Source organism: Polyodon spathula, chromosome 29 (genome assembly GCF_017654505.1).
Source record: "Polyodon spathula isolate WHYD16114869_AA chromosome 29, ASM1765450v1, whole genome shotgun sequence".
Classification (NCBI taxonomy): Eukaryota; Metazoa; Chordata; class Actinopteri; order Acipenseriformes; family Polyodontidae; genus Polyodon; species Polyodon spathula.
In genome coordinates this window covers 3875718-3891243 of record NC_054562.1, presented here as the reverse complement: position 1 = coordinate 3891243, position 15526 = coordinate 3875718, and the positions used below count along the sequence as shown (strand labels likewise).

At 48.3% G+C, this 15526-nt stretch overlaps 1 pseudogene; it reads right to left on the bottom strand.

Annotated features, from left to right (window-relative positions):
• Positions 1-1352: 1352 nt before the first annotated feature.
• LOC121302155 overlaps positions 1353-15526 on the bottom strand; it is a 22399-nt pseudogene continuing 8225 nt past the window's right edge.

Below are 15526 nucleotides of genomic sequence, written 5' to 3'. Positions count from 1 at the left end.
TTAATTGTCTTCGAGTAAAAGTAAATTTGCTTAAAAATAATGGTCACAAAACTAGTAGCAAACACTGAGGCACACCTTTGAAATTGAAACATTAGAAGTTTCATTTCCTATTCAAAGCAAAGGTGCAATGTGCATTGAATTGAAGACCTCTGCTCCTTACAGGTTCTGGCTTCAAGTCTTTCTCTCTTATTAGAACATTGAAAAATATGACCTATGTGTTAAAGCTCCTAACAGCACAAGGTAAATGTGTTTCAGCTCCTCACAGTAGAAGGTAAACTTGTTTCAGCTCCTCACAGTACAAGGTAAACATGCTTCAGCCCCTCACAGCACAAGGCAAACATGTTGCAGCTCCTTACAGTACAAGATAAAGGTGTTTCAGCTCCTCACAGCACAAGGTAAACGTGTTGCAGCTCCTCACAGCACAAGGCAAACATGTTGCAGCTCCTTACAGTGCAAGATAAAGGTGTTTCAGCTCCTCACAGCACAAGGTAAACACATTGCAGCTCCTGGCAGCACAATAAAAGATTAGTGTGTTGAATTCAGCATGCATTTTTTGAAGCCCAGATACTCTATTCCAATTGTAATTGTTTAATTTGTGCAATGTGTGTTTTTTACACTTACTGTAAATTCATCCTATATTTACAAAACTGTCTTGCCAGTTTTTAATACAGCAGCATCCAGCTCAGAGATTCTCACAATCTAATCAAAAGTCTCTAACCCCTCCAAGCGTGTTTTTTCAGGAGCAATCATATCAATCAATTAATCAATCAAACAATGAATCTTTATTTTATATAGTGCCTTTAACGAGGGCCGGCACAAAGCACTTTACATGAAGAAAAAACAAAATAAAAAGCCAATCAAGTAGTAACAGTAGCTGTAATAATAACAAGAACAAGACCCAAAAAAATCCTTACAAGTATTTAAAATAAATAAACAGTCAAATAATGCCAAATAGTAAAAATAATAAAAAGTGCCACATAGAGACAAGAGAATATCATTTTAGATAACTGGATAGCTGTAATAAAAATATGGTTTTAATCCAGATTTAAAAACATCAGCCGAGGGAGCTTCCCTTACAGTACTGGGCAGGTCACTCCGTCATTTCAGTGCAATAGAGCAGAAGCATCTACCACCTGAGCTTTCTTTTCTGAACAATTGTTATAAATCAGCGACTGTTTCCCACATTCTTCCGATAGCCAATCGAACAGCATCCTCCATACTTTCTGTGACCCACATCCCTGCGTGATTCCTGAAAGTAGTCAGGAACAGATTGGTACCCTTGGTGCTTGCTGGCCAATCAGAATTCAACTTCATGCTTTGTGTTCACGACTCTCCTGCGTTATTCCAGTGAACTAGTCAGGGCAGGTCCTCGCTGTGGCTGCTGAAGCATGTCCATACTTGTGTTTCTGGATGTCCTTGACTCCGTTCTTCTGGTTCCCCAGCCTCTCAGAGGGGTTATCCCTGTGAAACAGGCTGCAGCTCAAACACGGACACTGTGACACGCTCACCTGCATTAGGAGGGCTTCTTTTAACTAGCAGGAAAAAAACAGCCGTGTTTATATCATTCCAAAGTTTAAAGAACATTTTCTAACCTCACATTACCCTGACAACACTCGTTCTCACAAACCCTGCAGCATGATCCACTCTGCTAATGTAAATGCTAATGGTCATGTACAGCTCGGGGGCTGTTGCCTTGCTAGTTTAAAAATATGAAACAGTGAAAGTTTTCCTAAACTGAATGGGACTTTGCAAGGAAGCAAAATCATAGGAGATTACCACAGCAGATACAAATAAAAAACACCATGCTTTACATTGCTGGAGTAGGACAAAGAACTAGCATTAAAATGTTGAGTGCAATGTCTGTGTCCTGTTCCAGTGCCTGCTGTCTCTGTGAGATTTGATAAAGCATCTAGTGCGATGTCTGTGTCCTGTTCCAGTGTCTGCTGTCTCTATGAGATTTGATAAAGCGTCTAGTGCAATGTCTGTGTCCTGTTCCAGTGCCTGCTGTCTCTGTGAGATTTCTGCAGCGTCCACTGTGCAACTAAAGCGTCTAGTGCGATGTCTGTGTCCTGTTCCAGTGTCTGCTGTCTCTATGAGATTTGATAAAGCATCTAGTGCAATGTCTGTGTCCTGTTCCAGTGTCTGCTGTCTCTATGAGATTTGATAAAGCGTCTAGTGCAATGTCTATGTCCTGTTCCAGTGTCTGCTGTCTCTATGAGATTTGATAAAGCGTCTAGTGCGATGTCTGTGTCCTGTTCCAGTGTCTGCTGTCTCTATGAGATTTGATAAAGCGTCTAGTGCAATGTCTATGTCCTGTTCCAGTGTCTGCTGTCTCTATGAGATTTGATAAAGCGTCTAGTGCAATGTCTATGTCCTGTTCCAGTGTCTGCTGTCTCTATGAGATTTGATAAAGCGTCTAGTGCAATGTCTATGTCCTGTTCCAGTGTCTGCTGTCTCTATGAGATTTGATAAAGCGTCTAGTGCAATGTCTATGTCCTGTTCCAGTGTCTGCTGTCTCTATGAGATTTGATAAAGCATCTAGTGCGATGTCTGTGTCCTGTTCCAGTGTCTGCTCTCTATGAGATTTGATAAAGCGTCTAGTGCTGATGTCTCTATGTCCTGTTCCAGTGTCTGCTGCTCTCTATGAGATTTGATAAAGCGTCTAGTGCAATGTCTATGTCCTGTTCCAGTGTCTGCTGTCTCTGTGAGATTTGATAAAGCATCTAGTGCAATGTCTATGTCCTGTTCCAGTGTCTGCTGTCTCTATGAGATTTGATAAAGCATCTAGTGCAATGTCTATGTCCTGTTCCAGTGTCTGCTGTCTCTATGAGATTTGATAAAGCGTCTAGTGCAATGTCTATGTCCTGTTCCAGTGTCTGCTGTCTCTATGAGATTTGATAAAGCAGTGCAATGTCTATGTCCTGTTCCAGTGTCTGCTGTCTCTATGAGATTTGATAAAGCGTCTAGTGCAATGTCTATGTGTTCCAGTGTCTGTCTCTATGAGATTTGTGCGTCTAGTGCAATGTCTATGTCCTATGAGATTTGATAAAGTGTCTAGTGCGATGTCTGTGTCCTGTTCCAGTGTCTGCTGTCTCTATGAGATTTGATAAAGCGTCTAGTGCGATGTCTATGTCCTGTTCCAGTGTCTGCTGTCTCTATGAGATTTGATAAAGTGTCTAGTGCAGCGTCCAGCCACCTGATATAAAAGGAGGCCTCTGCTTCTCATTTGATAAAGAGTGAGGGAGCTGAGGAAGCAGGTTAGGCGATGTTTGTTTTGTGGTTTTTCTGAATTTTCTAAAGCGTCCAGTGAAGGCATTGCCCAGCCTGGAAATTTTATTTTTGCGAGTTTTGTTTTTGTGTTGCTGTTTATGTTTGATAAAGCGTTATTTTGCCCTTGTGCACTTTGTCCTGTTTGTGTTGCTTTATAATAAAATTTTATAAAGCGTTGAACTGCATGTCTGTCTCTGTGGCCTCTATCCACTGTCTATGTCCAGCCTGCCTATGAGATTTGATAAAGCGTCTAGTGCAATGTCTATGTCCTGTTCCAGTGTCTGCTGTCTCTATGAGATTTGATAAAGCGTCTAGAGCGATGTCTGTGTCCTGTTCCAGTGTCTGCTGTCTCTGAGATTTGATAAAGCGTCCAGTGCGATGTCTATGTCCTGTTCCAGTGTCTGCTGTCTCTATGAGATTTGATAAAGCATCTAGTGCAATGTCTATGTCCTGTTCCAGTGTCTGCTCACCTGCACAGTCTCTTGAGGAGATTTGCTGCATTCTTTGTGATTTTCTTTTGAAACTCCACCATGTCGATCCCGTGGAGGATGATATTGTAGGTTTTCACTGGGTCTGACTCTGAAAAAGGAGGACTGACGGGAACAAGATGAGCATGTTTTTTAAAGTTGTGCACATTAATGTTCTGCAGAGCAGGAGACGTGTGGGCTGACAGTCTCTGCTTTCACAGGAATCTCATACTGCAGACACAATGCTGTTACACAGGGAGTGCCAATAGTGAACACACTACACGCCCTTGAAGGGTCCCTGGGGCACTGCTTTGTAAACGTTTACCACGGTAAATCTGCCTGTCCTTCACTATGAATTTACTTTGCTTTAAACCCGTTTTTATAATGTTTTACTTATAGTAGATGTCATTTCTTTACTATGCATTGCAGTTTTGTCACACCTCTTACATGTTAACTTAAACCCAATCACAACCACACAGATCCCCACGCCCAGCCTCCTCTCACCTGCTGCTTAGCAGCTCATACATCAAGATCCCCAGGGACCGGTAATCCGCAGAGATGTCGTGGCCCTTGTTTTGGGATGATTTCTGGGGCCAAGTACTCTGGGGTGCCGCAGAAAGTCCACGTTTTCTTTCCATAACCAATCTTCTTTGCAAAGCCAAAGTCAACCTACAGAAGCACAAAGATGGCTGTCAAGTCATTTGTGGAAAGCCTTTTCTGCCCAGCTTTAAATACTGCTAGTATAAATTTGAAATAATGAAACATTGAAAAGGTTCCTCTTTCCTAGTTTGGCACAGCCCCTTTGGTCCAGGATGATATTCTCTGGTTTCAGATCCTGGTAGATGATACTACAACAGTGCAGGTAGCTGTGTAGGAGCGCATGGTAGCATCATCAAACGATCCCCTGAAACAGATAGGGGTGAAAACACTGCCCTAGATGATTCAGAAACTCAAGCACGGGGAGTATTGCGAGACAGCTGCAGACAAATGGTTTCTAAAGCGATCTGAAACTGCTTTTACAACTGAGAGCAGCACAGGAATGTGAGCTCCATCTACCCTCAAACCTCCTTCCAATGCAATGACAGAAAGCAAGGAAAGTCAATCTTCAAATTCAGCAGGTGAATCTACCTTGAAAACATTCTTCTTTTCCATACAACTCATTATATAAAAAGTCCAGCGACTCCTGTGGTCATTTCACTCATGGAGACGGTCGTATACAACCCAGCGAGTTAGCCAGCCCTCCTCAACTGTGGAAATCCATGAGAGCACTCTGCTTATTCCATATTTACACAATCCTTACTGTTACCTCTTCGTGTGCCATGTCTTATATTATTATGTAGCAAATTCATGTTCATGCTTATTGCTTTTAGAAGTTTATCCACTTAGTTTTAAAGTGACTTGTCTGTCTTTCGCAAACACGAAACTGAATATTTTTTGGATAATCTTGCCTCTCTTTGGCATTTGTTTCAACAGGTAATAGTTATTGACAGAGAGCTTACAAGCCAAAACAGTATGTATTACTGTTGAATAAGTAACATTGTATTTAAGGGGTGAAAAGTTGTTGTCGAGATGTGCTACAGGAGTTAATTTCGGCTTCAGTTTTTTTCCGGTTTTACTCTGAAATGTATTTAGCACACCCCCTGCAGTTTAATTTTCTGTCAGATTCACTCAGTCATTCATAATAACTTAAAACTGAGTATTATATCTGTTGTAAAAGGGTGGAGCACTAGTTATAAAGGCTTATAGTGTATATAGAGGTGTGTGTGTGTGTGCACGTGTGTGTGTGTGTACATGTATGTTTGTATGTATATGTGTGTGGCTGTTTGTTCGGGGATAGGGGGCATGCAAGTGTACGCTTGCCTAGCGCCAGTGATGGGTTAATCTGGTCCCGAGCAGAGTATAAATAAACCTGAACATATTTGCAGTTGTGATATGACACTGGTGTCTGCATTGCCAATCTTACACAAACACATGCTGAAGCTGTTAGTGTCAACACCATGTGAAACATATTTTGAAGAGAACCATGTATTCCTGCTCCTAATGAATCCTCCTCTTCTGCATTAAACTGCAGGGAAGCATCATCAGACAAGACTGGCATAGCAGCAACAAAGATAAAGAACATGATTCAGTGTGCCATTGTTAGGAGCTGGCTTTGCAGCGTTATCAAAGTCTATCAATTAGCTGCATGCTTTTTCTTTCACAGCAAACCGCTCTGCAGCTGCAGACGTTGATATATCTGCCCCCTTGTGGCAATCTTACCAGTTCAACTCGGCCAAAGCCCCTGACCCCGTGCGTGTTGACAATCTGGAAATCAGAGAAATCCAGACTGGAGAAGAAAGCTGCTTCTGCCTCGAACCTGGAATGAGAAATGAGAGGTGGAGAGGCCCCAGTGTGCAGAGGAGTGGGAGTGGAGGAGAGGCCCCAGTGTGCAGAGGAGTGGGAGTGGAGGAGAGGCCCCAGTGTGCAGAGGAGTGGGAGTGGAGGAGAGGCCCCAGTGTGCAGAGGGGTGGGAGTGGAGGAGAGGCCCCAGTGTGCAGAGGGGTGGGAGTGGAGGAGAGGCCCCAGTGTGCAGAGGGGTGGGAGTGGAGGAGAGGCCCCAGTGTGCAGAGGGGTGGGAGTGGAGGAGAGGCCCCAGTGTGCAGAGGGGTGGGAGTGGAGGAGAGGCCCCAGTGTGCAGAGGAGTGGGAGTGGAGGAGAGGCCCCAGTGTGCAGAGGAGTGGGAGTGGAGGAGAGGCCCCAGTGTGCAGAGGAGTGGGAGTGGAGGAGAGGCCCCAGTGTGTAGAGGAGTGGGAGTGGAGGAGAGGCCCCAGTGTGCAGAGGAGTGGGAGTGGAGGAGAGGCCCCAGTGTGCAGAGGAGTGGGAGTGGAGGAGAGGCCCCAGTGTGTAGAGGTACTGCATGGCCTCCCATGACAATAAACACAGGCCCACAATGGTATTAGCGTATGATTGTTATTATTGTTTAATAGTAAGCTGGGCTGAGACACTGATACACTGGGCAGTAGGAATGGCGGTTGAGATGTGTTGACATAAGCTACCTAACTGAGAAACAACACATCTAAACTTCTGACAAGAGAACAGCTACCTTTCGTACTACCCAGCCATCCCCTCTACCTTGCTCAACAGACTTTCTTTTAGAAGCAACTTTCCAGTCATCGTGAACTTTGTGTTGCTGTGCAGTGAAAATGCAATCGGTCCCACTCACTTGACTTGACCGCCTCACTGCTCTCATCAGCTCGGCTGTTGACGTCTTCCAGTGCACCAGTCAGCTGCTTGAATGACCTGGAAAACAGGAGGAGATATTTCTCACTGCGACACAACTGCACAGTGCTCTAATTCTGGTAAACCACCGCTGCCTGTCACTGACCCCCCTGCCTGACACTGACCCCCCTGCCTGTCACTGACCCCCCTGCCTGACACTGACCCCGCTGCCTGTCACTGACCCCCCTGCCTGTCACTGACCCCGCTGCCTGACACCGACCCCGCTGCATGTCACCGACCCCGCTGCCTGTCACCGACCCCCCTGCCTGTCACCGACCCCCCTGCCTGTCACTGACCGCTGCAAGGTATAATTTCTCATTGATCTGTCCTCGATCACACTCGCACTACTCACTCTCTGTCGATCACCAGACACGTCACATCATCTGCAGCAACAGCGTTCACCGTTCTCATGTTCTCTCTTAAAAAAAAAAAGCTGGAAGTTAATTACATGTTTTCAAAGCTACTTAGGGATGTGGAAGGTAGCAGATATTTAGACGTGATTAGCAAATGTTAATTAAATTGCAATCACATTGCTCAAACACTCCACACCCATAGTCGAGCCCTGTAGGGTTGGCGCTGGCTCCTTACCCCTTGAGTGCCTGCTCCCCAAACCAGTCCCCCCGGGACAGAGTACAGAGGAACACAGGCTCCTCATTGGCCACTTTTTGCTGGGAGATGCTCACCTGCAGGGAGGCACATTAGAAACAGGAACTTGAGCAACAATGTTCTCCTCCAGCAAAAAGGAAAGCAATGGATAGAGTATGCATACAATTAAATAGCACTTCATCTATATTCACAATGTAACTTGTGATGTAACACCACGAAAGGTAAAGGGATACAGCCTGGTTCTGTGCAGCTGGAGACTGAATTATTTCTGGTCTCCAAGCTAATACACTGATCACCAGAATTAGAAGCACTGTAATCTGAAGGAATCACTTTATCACATTACTGTGACTCTGTGGAGAACAATGCTTTGCTTGCAGTTAGTCTGGTGCTCACAGTAAAATAAAACAGGAAATGAGAGCCAGTGATCAGAGAATACTAATGTAGTGAGAGACTGCTGAACCCATCTCAGATTTGATAAGAAGATATAGAGAGACATCCGTTCAAGGAGTTTGTTAAATTCATGTTTGCTACTGAGCTCCGGGATTCAGCAGCACTCATGAGGTGTGGTGCGAGGCTGATAAAACCCTCGTCTTCCTCACCTTCCCCTTGCTGATGATGAAGAACGTGTCACCACTGGCTCCCTGCCTGATGATGTAATCTCCCTCATCATAATGAGTCTTCAAGCATGAAAATCACAAAGAAAAAAATAAAACAAACAAAGAGCCTACCGAGGACACGCTGTGTGTGAAACGTTATTTATAAATGCTAGATGGCAGAAGGGATGGTATGGAGGATCAGAAAATAGATTACCTCTTCCAAGACATCAGCCAGTTTACTCAGAACGTCCTTCTGCAGCTTCTGTAGTGAGGGGACACTGAGGCAAGACAAGACACATTGGGTACAGCACATATATACTGGGGACTGGACTGCTAGAAAAAGGGATTCACTTAGTGTGATCAGAGTGAGATAGGCAGAGATAGAGAGAGGCAACAGAGGATTGCACCCTCAGTAGGGTTAACAGTAAGCAATGCTCTCAGCAGGAATCTCACCTGGAATAGAAAACATTATGAAAATGTGGCTGGCACAAACATGAGCAATCCCTTTAATGGAAGAATGGAAAAATTTCTGAATGATCTCCTGCTAAGAGAGAAAATTGCAATAGCTGAAGAACAGGTAGTGCCACAAGACCTCAGTTTGTGTAGATACTTCTAGGGTCACGGACGACAGTAAGACAGCACTTCCAGACATACAGCTACAGTGATTGCATTTCGTATGTGTTCATCTTCAAACTGCAGTACAAAATAAAAAAAAGAGAACGAGCTCAAACAAAAACCTGGAGGAGCGGGGTTGAAAATGACTCGAATCAACAGCAAACAAGAACACTTTAAAAGGGAAGTACTCTCCCAGGATATCAGGGATCCCTGGGTAATAAACACATTCAAACTGTGTTCCCTGATTTAACTCCCCTGTAAACCAATCTCTTGAAGAGTGCACCAAGCTGAGACCAAAGTCCTGGAAAAGGGCGTGTGCAGGGCCCCCCTGTTTAAAAAGAGGGTGTGCAGGGCCCCCCTGTTTAAAAAGTGGGTGTGCAGGGCCCCCCTGTTTAAAAAGTGGGTGTGCAGAGCTCCCCTGTTTAAAAAGTGGGTGTGCAGGGCCCCCCTGTTTAAAAAGCGGGTGTGCAGGGCCCCCTGTTTAAAAAGCGGGTGTGCAGGGCCCCCCTGTTTAAAAAGCGAGTGTGCTGGCCCCCCTGTTTAAAAAGAGGGTGTGCAGGGCCCCCTGTTTAAAAAGTGGGTGTGCAGGGCCCCCCTGTTTAAAAAGCGGGTGTGCAGGGCCCCCTGTTTTAAAAGCGGGTGTGCAGGGCCCCCCTGTTTAAAAAGCGGGTGTGCTGGGCCCCCCTGTTTAAAAAGTGGGTGTGCAGGGCCCCCTGTTTAAAAAGTGGGTGTGCTGGGCCCCCCTGTTTAAAAAGTGGGTGTGCAGGGCCCCCTGTTTAAAAAGTGGGTGTGCAGGGCTCCCCTGTTTAAAAAGTGGGTGTGCAGGGCTCCCCTGTTTAAAGAGTGAGTTGCCCATGTCTGGACCGATGCAGTCCTGCTGAATGAAAGGAAGGGCAGCGGAGACTCACCTCCGCAGGAACTCCATATGCTCTGCGTGCTTAATGAGGCCAGTCTTCATCACGATGGTCTGAAAGCACTGCCGGTCGATCGCCCAGAGCTTGATGTGAGTCAGGGCTATGCAGGGAGAGAGAGAGGGAGACAGCAGGTTACAGGTGTGTTTAACCACACTGTGAACCCAAATGCTGAACATTAACATCTTGCAACAGATTTAAAACACATCTTTGTATTTATTTCTGTTGATTTAGACTTGAAATTAAAAAAATAAATAAACTTCACTGTGTAAAGTGTATAAATACTAAAATGCGTTTGTGAAAGGGGTGTGGGTAATTCACTGACCAGGAGACAGACAGGTGTGTTCGGGAAACACCACACAGGTGCCCAGTTTTATTTTAGACAAGTTATTTTTTTTTTTTTTTTTTTCTCTCCGGCAGAGGGCACTGTTGACCGTGGGCTGCCTATCAACGATGATAGACAGCACCACGGAAATACCACAGCTGGTACACGAACCGCAAATGCACTCGCAGGTGCTCAAAGAAATAATAATGAAAACAGAAGGCGAAAAGAACAAGGGAAAATAAAACAGTAATAAAACTACAAATAAAAGGTGCTGCACTCGGCAGCGTTATCCCGGTCGCCGCTACCCGCACGACCCGGATCACCGTCCTACTCTCTCGGCTATCTCGCCTGCTCTTTCACAATACGCCGGGGTCTGCCCAAGGGTTCCCCGCTCTCTCTCTCTGTATCGCTGATTCCCGGTCCCGAATCAAAGTGTCCGCACCCTTAGCGCGTCTAAGTGGGCAGAGCTGAGGAAACAACAGAGCGTTATTTTATAGGACCGACAATCACCCAAGACCCGCCTCTCAGCCATTCAGAGAGGGGGAAAGTCCACACTCACACTTTCCCACCTCCCCGTGTCACTGCCATGACTCACAGGCGGTTGTTGGGCGACTGCCGCCCTCTTCCTGCAGCCCGTGAACACGCCAGCAGAGTCAGCACAGATCTCTCCCTGTTACATATCCTTCCCCTCAGAATGACACCACCGGTTCATTCGAAAATCTTACACCCCCATGCCTTCCCGAGAGAAAAAGTCTGCGTTTTGATGCAGCTTTCCTGCTCGGTGGACTACCCTGAAGGCATAGGGCTGCAAGGCCAAGTACCACCGCGTGATTCTGGCATTGCTATCTTTCATCCGGTGAAGCCATGCTAAGGGGGCATGATCTGTAACCAGGGTGAAGTGTCGCCCCAGGAGGTAGTACCGGAGTGACTCGACTGCCCATTTTACCGCGAGACACTCCTTCTCGATGGTGCTATAATTTTTCTCGCGGGGAAGGAGCTTCCTGCTGATATACAGGACCGGGTGCTCGCTTCCCCGAACCTCCTGAGACAACACTGCCCCGAGACCTGTCTCTGACGCATCCGTCTGCAGGGTGAACCTCTTACCAAAATCCGGGCTGCATAGTACTGGCTTACTACACAGCCTCCGCTTCAAGGCGAGAAAGGCCCTCTGGCACGACTCCGTCCACTGAACCGTATTTGGGGCAGCCTTCCGGGTGAGGTCTGTCAAGGGAGCAGCGAGCGTAGCGAAACTCGGGATGAACTTTCTATAATAGCCCGCTAGTCCCAAGAAAGAGCGCACCTGGGTTTTGGTTTCAGGAACCGGCCAGTCCGCCAAGGCTTTCGCCTTAGCAACTAGCGGTCTGATCTGGCCGCCCCCTACCCGATACCCCAAATACTCCGACTCACTCTTCCCAATGGCACACTTCTTTGGGTTAGCAGTGAGCCCCGCCTCCCGCAAGGATTGCAGCACCGCCGCTACCTTACACAGATGACTCGGCCAATCCTCACTGTGGATAACCACGTCATCTATGTAAGCAGCGGCGTACTGCTGATGGGGCCGCAAGATGCGATCCATCATCCGCTGGAAAGTGGCGGGGGCTCCGTGCAACCCAAAGGGCATGGTCCTGAATTGGTACAACCCGAAGGGAGTCGAAAACGCCGTCCTCTCTCTAGATTCCGGAGTCAGGGGTATCTGCCAGTACCCCTTCGTTAAATCCAGTGTCGTCATAAAATGAGCCGTGCCTAGACGCTCCAGCAACTCATCTACTCGGGGCATCGGATAAGCGTCAAATTTCGATTTCTCATTGATTCGTCTGAAATCAATGCAAAATCGAGTTGACCCGTCTGGCTTATCGACTAAAACGATCGGACTGTTCCAGTCACTTTGGGACTCTTCTATTACCCCCAGTCTCAGCATTTCGTCAATTTCCGCTTTTATTACCTGTCTTTTACGCTCAGGTATACGGTACGGCCTCTGGCGAACTAGCGCCCCCGGCTCAATATCAATGTGATGATGGGCTACTCGAGTCTGCCCCGGGACTGAAGAGAACACGTCAGGAAACTCCGCCACCAGACCGTGAGCCTGACATTTCTGCGTTGGTGTCAGATTCTCAGCAATCTGTACCGATCCTTTTCTTGCCAACACAGAAAGATCAGGTCCCAGGTCCGTGACGTCATCTGCATGCGCCACTAACAACGCCTCTGGCTGTAACCAAGGCTTTAAAAGATTGATATGGTAAATGTGTTTCTCTGTCCGTCGCTCCGGCTGGCAGATCTCATAGTCCACCTTCCCAACCTGGCGTGTAACCTCAAAGGGTCCTTGCCACTTAGCCAAGAGTTTCGACTCAGAACTGGGTAATAAAAGAAGTACCTTATCCCCCGGCTGAAATGTGCGCAACCGGGCTCCTCGGTTATATTGTGTCTCCTGTCTGTGCTGCGCCTGCTGCAAATTGTCATGCGCCCATTTCCCAACAGACTCAAGACGTTTGCGCAGGTCCAACACATACCGGACTGTATTGGTCGAATTGTCCTGCTGCTCCTCCCACATCTCTCTGACCAGATCGAGCACGCCCCGGGGTCTCCGCCCATACAGCAGCTCGAATGGTGAAAACCCCGTAGAAGCCTGGGGAACCTCTCTGATCGCAAAGAGAAGGGGAGGAATCAGCTGGTCCCAGTAACGCACATCACTACGAATAAACCTGCGCAACATGTTCTTAAGGGTCTTATTAAAGCGTTCCACCAAACCGTCTGTCTGAGGATGAAACACAGAGGTCCTAATGGTCTTAATTCCCAAAAGCTTACATGTTCCGCGGATTAGCCGGGACATAAAATTGGTGCCTTGATCGGTTAGTATCTCTTTGGGAATCCCCACCCGGGAGAAAACCTTCACAAGCTCGTTGGCAACAGACTTAGCGGACATAGATCGGAGGGGAATTGCCTCTGGATAACGCGTAGCGTAATCCAGAATGACAAGTAGGTGGGTGTATCCTGCCGCACTCCTTTCTAGTGGCCCAACTATGTCCATCCCAATACGCTCAAACGGAGCTTCCACTAGGGGCAAAGGCACCAGAGGGGCTCGTGGAACGGCTCTAGGGCTGGCCTTCTGACATTCCCCACAACGCTCACAAAACCGCTTAACATCGCCATCCAGCCCCAGCCAGAAGAACCGTGACACAAGCCTTGCTTTAGTTTTATCCCTTCCCAAATGACCAGACAGGGGAATAGCGTGAGCCAGCTGCAACAAATCCTCCTTAAAGGGCTGAGGAATGAGCAACTGATGACGCACTTCACCGGTCTGGGGTAATTTATCAACACGGTACAGTAGGTCTCGATCAATTTCAAAGTGGGGGTACGTGGCGGCGCGTCTGGGCTCGACCACCCGACCATTAACCACCGCTGCTTGGTCAAAGAGCCTGCCCAGCACGTCGTCACGCCCTTGCTCGAGTCGGAAGTCACGGGAGCGAGCTAAGAAATCAGCTCCCATGGCTTCCAACTCGGGGTCAGGTCGGTCCCGAGCAGAGGCAGCCGAGCCAGACCCCTGCGCTGGCTCCGCGACCTCCCCCCCGGACTCTTCACCAACCGCCCCCACCTGGAACTTCTCCGACTCCCTCCATTGCCAGCCCTCATTCTTAGCGATCCGACGCTCCCGTTTAGTTTTACGGGGTTTAAATCTATGGCAAAACCATTCTGGATCGCGAAAGGGAAAAATCTCTCCAATTACTTCCTCTTTCTTAGCCAATAAAGAAGACGGGGCTGTCAGAGCAGCCAACCAATCTTTAAACTGCTCACAGTCCCGCCCCAGAACTACTGGTACCGGCAATCGAGGACATAATCCTACCTGCACCTGCGTCACCTGCTGGCCAATAGTCATACACACACTTATCTTGGGATAGGAGCGGACATCCCCATGAATACATTTAATATGCACCCGTCCCAATATACGTTTATGCCCCGGTGAGATTAGGCTCTCCTGTACTAGAGACTGACCACACCCTGAATCCAGGAGAGCCTGGGTTTTTGTACCATCCACTGTCACAGGAATAACAAAACCCGTGTGCTGAAGTGACTGAGGTAATTGAACGTGCCTACCTGGTCGGCTGAGGTCACACTCCATCACGGGGCAGTCCCGGGAGAGGTGGCCCACCTCCCTGCACGTCCAACACCTCGGTGGGCTGGTTTCTCTCCCCGAAGTTTTGGAAAGAGGGGAAAACACTGGAGCCATAAAAGGGGCCCGCCGATAAGGCGTCCGCGCGAGACCGCGGTCCGACACTGCAGCAGCCCGTGGGTATCCCCACCCTGCCCCAGTACCCGGGCCGGGAGCTCCCGCCGACACCCCCCGACCAAATCCTGGACTACCCCTTCCCCCCAGTCCCTTCGCCCTTTCCGGGGCCAGTTGATGGGACGATCCAGCAGCCACACTCCTCCCGGGCAGTTTCGCAGGCGTTGGCTCCGCTGCCTGGTACTGCTCGGCCAGTTCGACCGCTTGGTCCAGCGTGTCCGGCGCCTGCCGCTGGACCCACAGCCGAGGTCCCGAGGCTAGACACTCCAGGAAGCGCTCCACCACGATCATTTCCACCACCCTGGCTTTGGTGTTTAGGTCAGGATTCAACCAACCCAGGGCGTAATCCTTCAGCCGGTGGGCGATGGTTCGTGGGTGTTCCCCTGCCGCAAACTGCTCCTCCCGGAATTTCTTCCGGTAGCCCTCCGGTGTGGCCCCCACACGGTTTAGGATGGCTGCCTTCAGCCGAGGGTAATCCAACATGTGCTCCGGGGACAGCGTCCTCGCAGCTGCTTGAGCCTCCCCGGTGAGTTGGGGCAACACATAGCTAGCCCACTGGGCTTGGGGCCATCCAGCCGAGATCGCCATAGCCTCGAACACCTCCAAGTAGGCGTCCGGTCGATCCTCGGCCATCATTTTGGTGGGTCTCTGGATGGAGTGGTCTGGAGCTGCGGGTCTAGCCGCCCCCTGTACTGCCGCGGTGAGCGTCTGGCGCAGGAGGTCCATCATTGCGGCAAACTGAGTCGCATCCATCGCTAGTCTGCTCCTTCTCTAGCTGCACTGCTTGGGGCAGTGCCAGTGAATCCCACTGCTGACACCACATGTGACAGGGTCTTCCTCGGGTCACACGCGTGGGTAGCCGCTGTTCAAGCATACAGAGAGATTGAGGTTGGTGTTGAAACGCCGGCACAGGCGCGCAGGATTTATTAACAACAAACAGAAAGTGAAAGTAAAATAAAGGCGGTCATGTGACGTTACCAGCGATGGTAACGCACAGAGGACAAATACAGAAAACCGTACAAAAAGTGCAAAATAAAACACAATACCCCAAACTATAACTCAAAAGGTGCCGTGAAAACGGCAGGCCTTGCAGCAGCTAAACAATTAAATCAATTGTAACAATTAACACAAAAACATACAATAAACTAATTAAGTACCAAAACGTCACAAAATAAACCCATTCCCACATATAAACCACA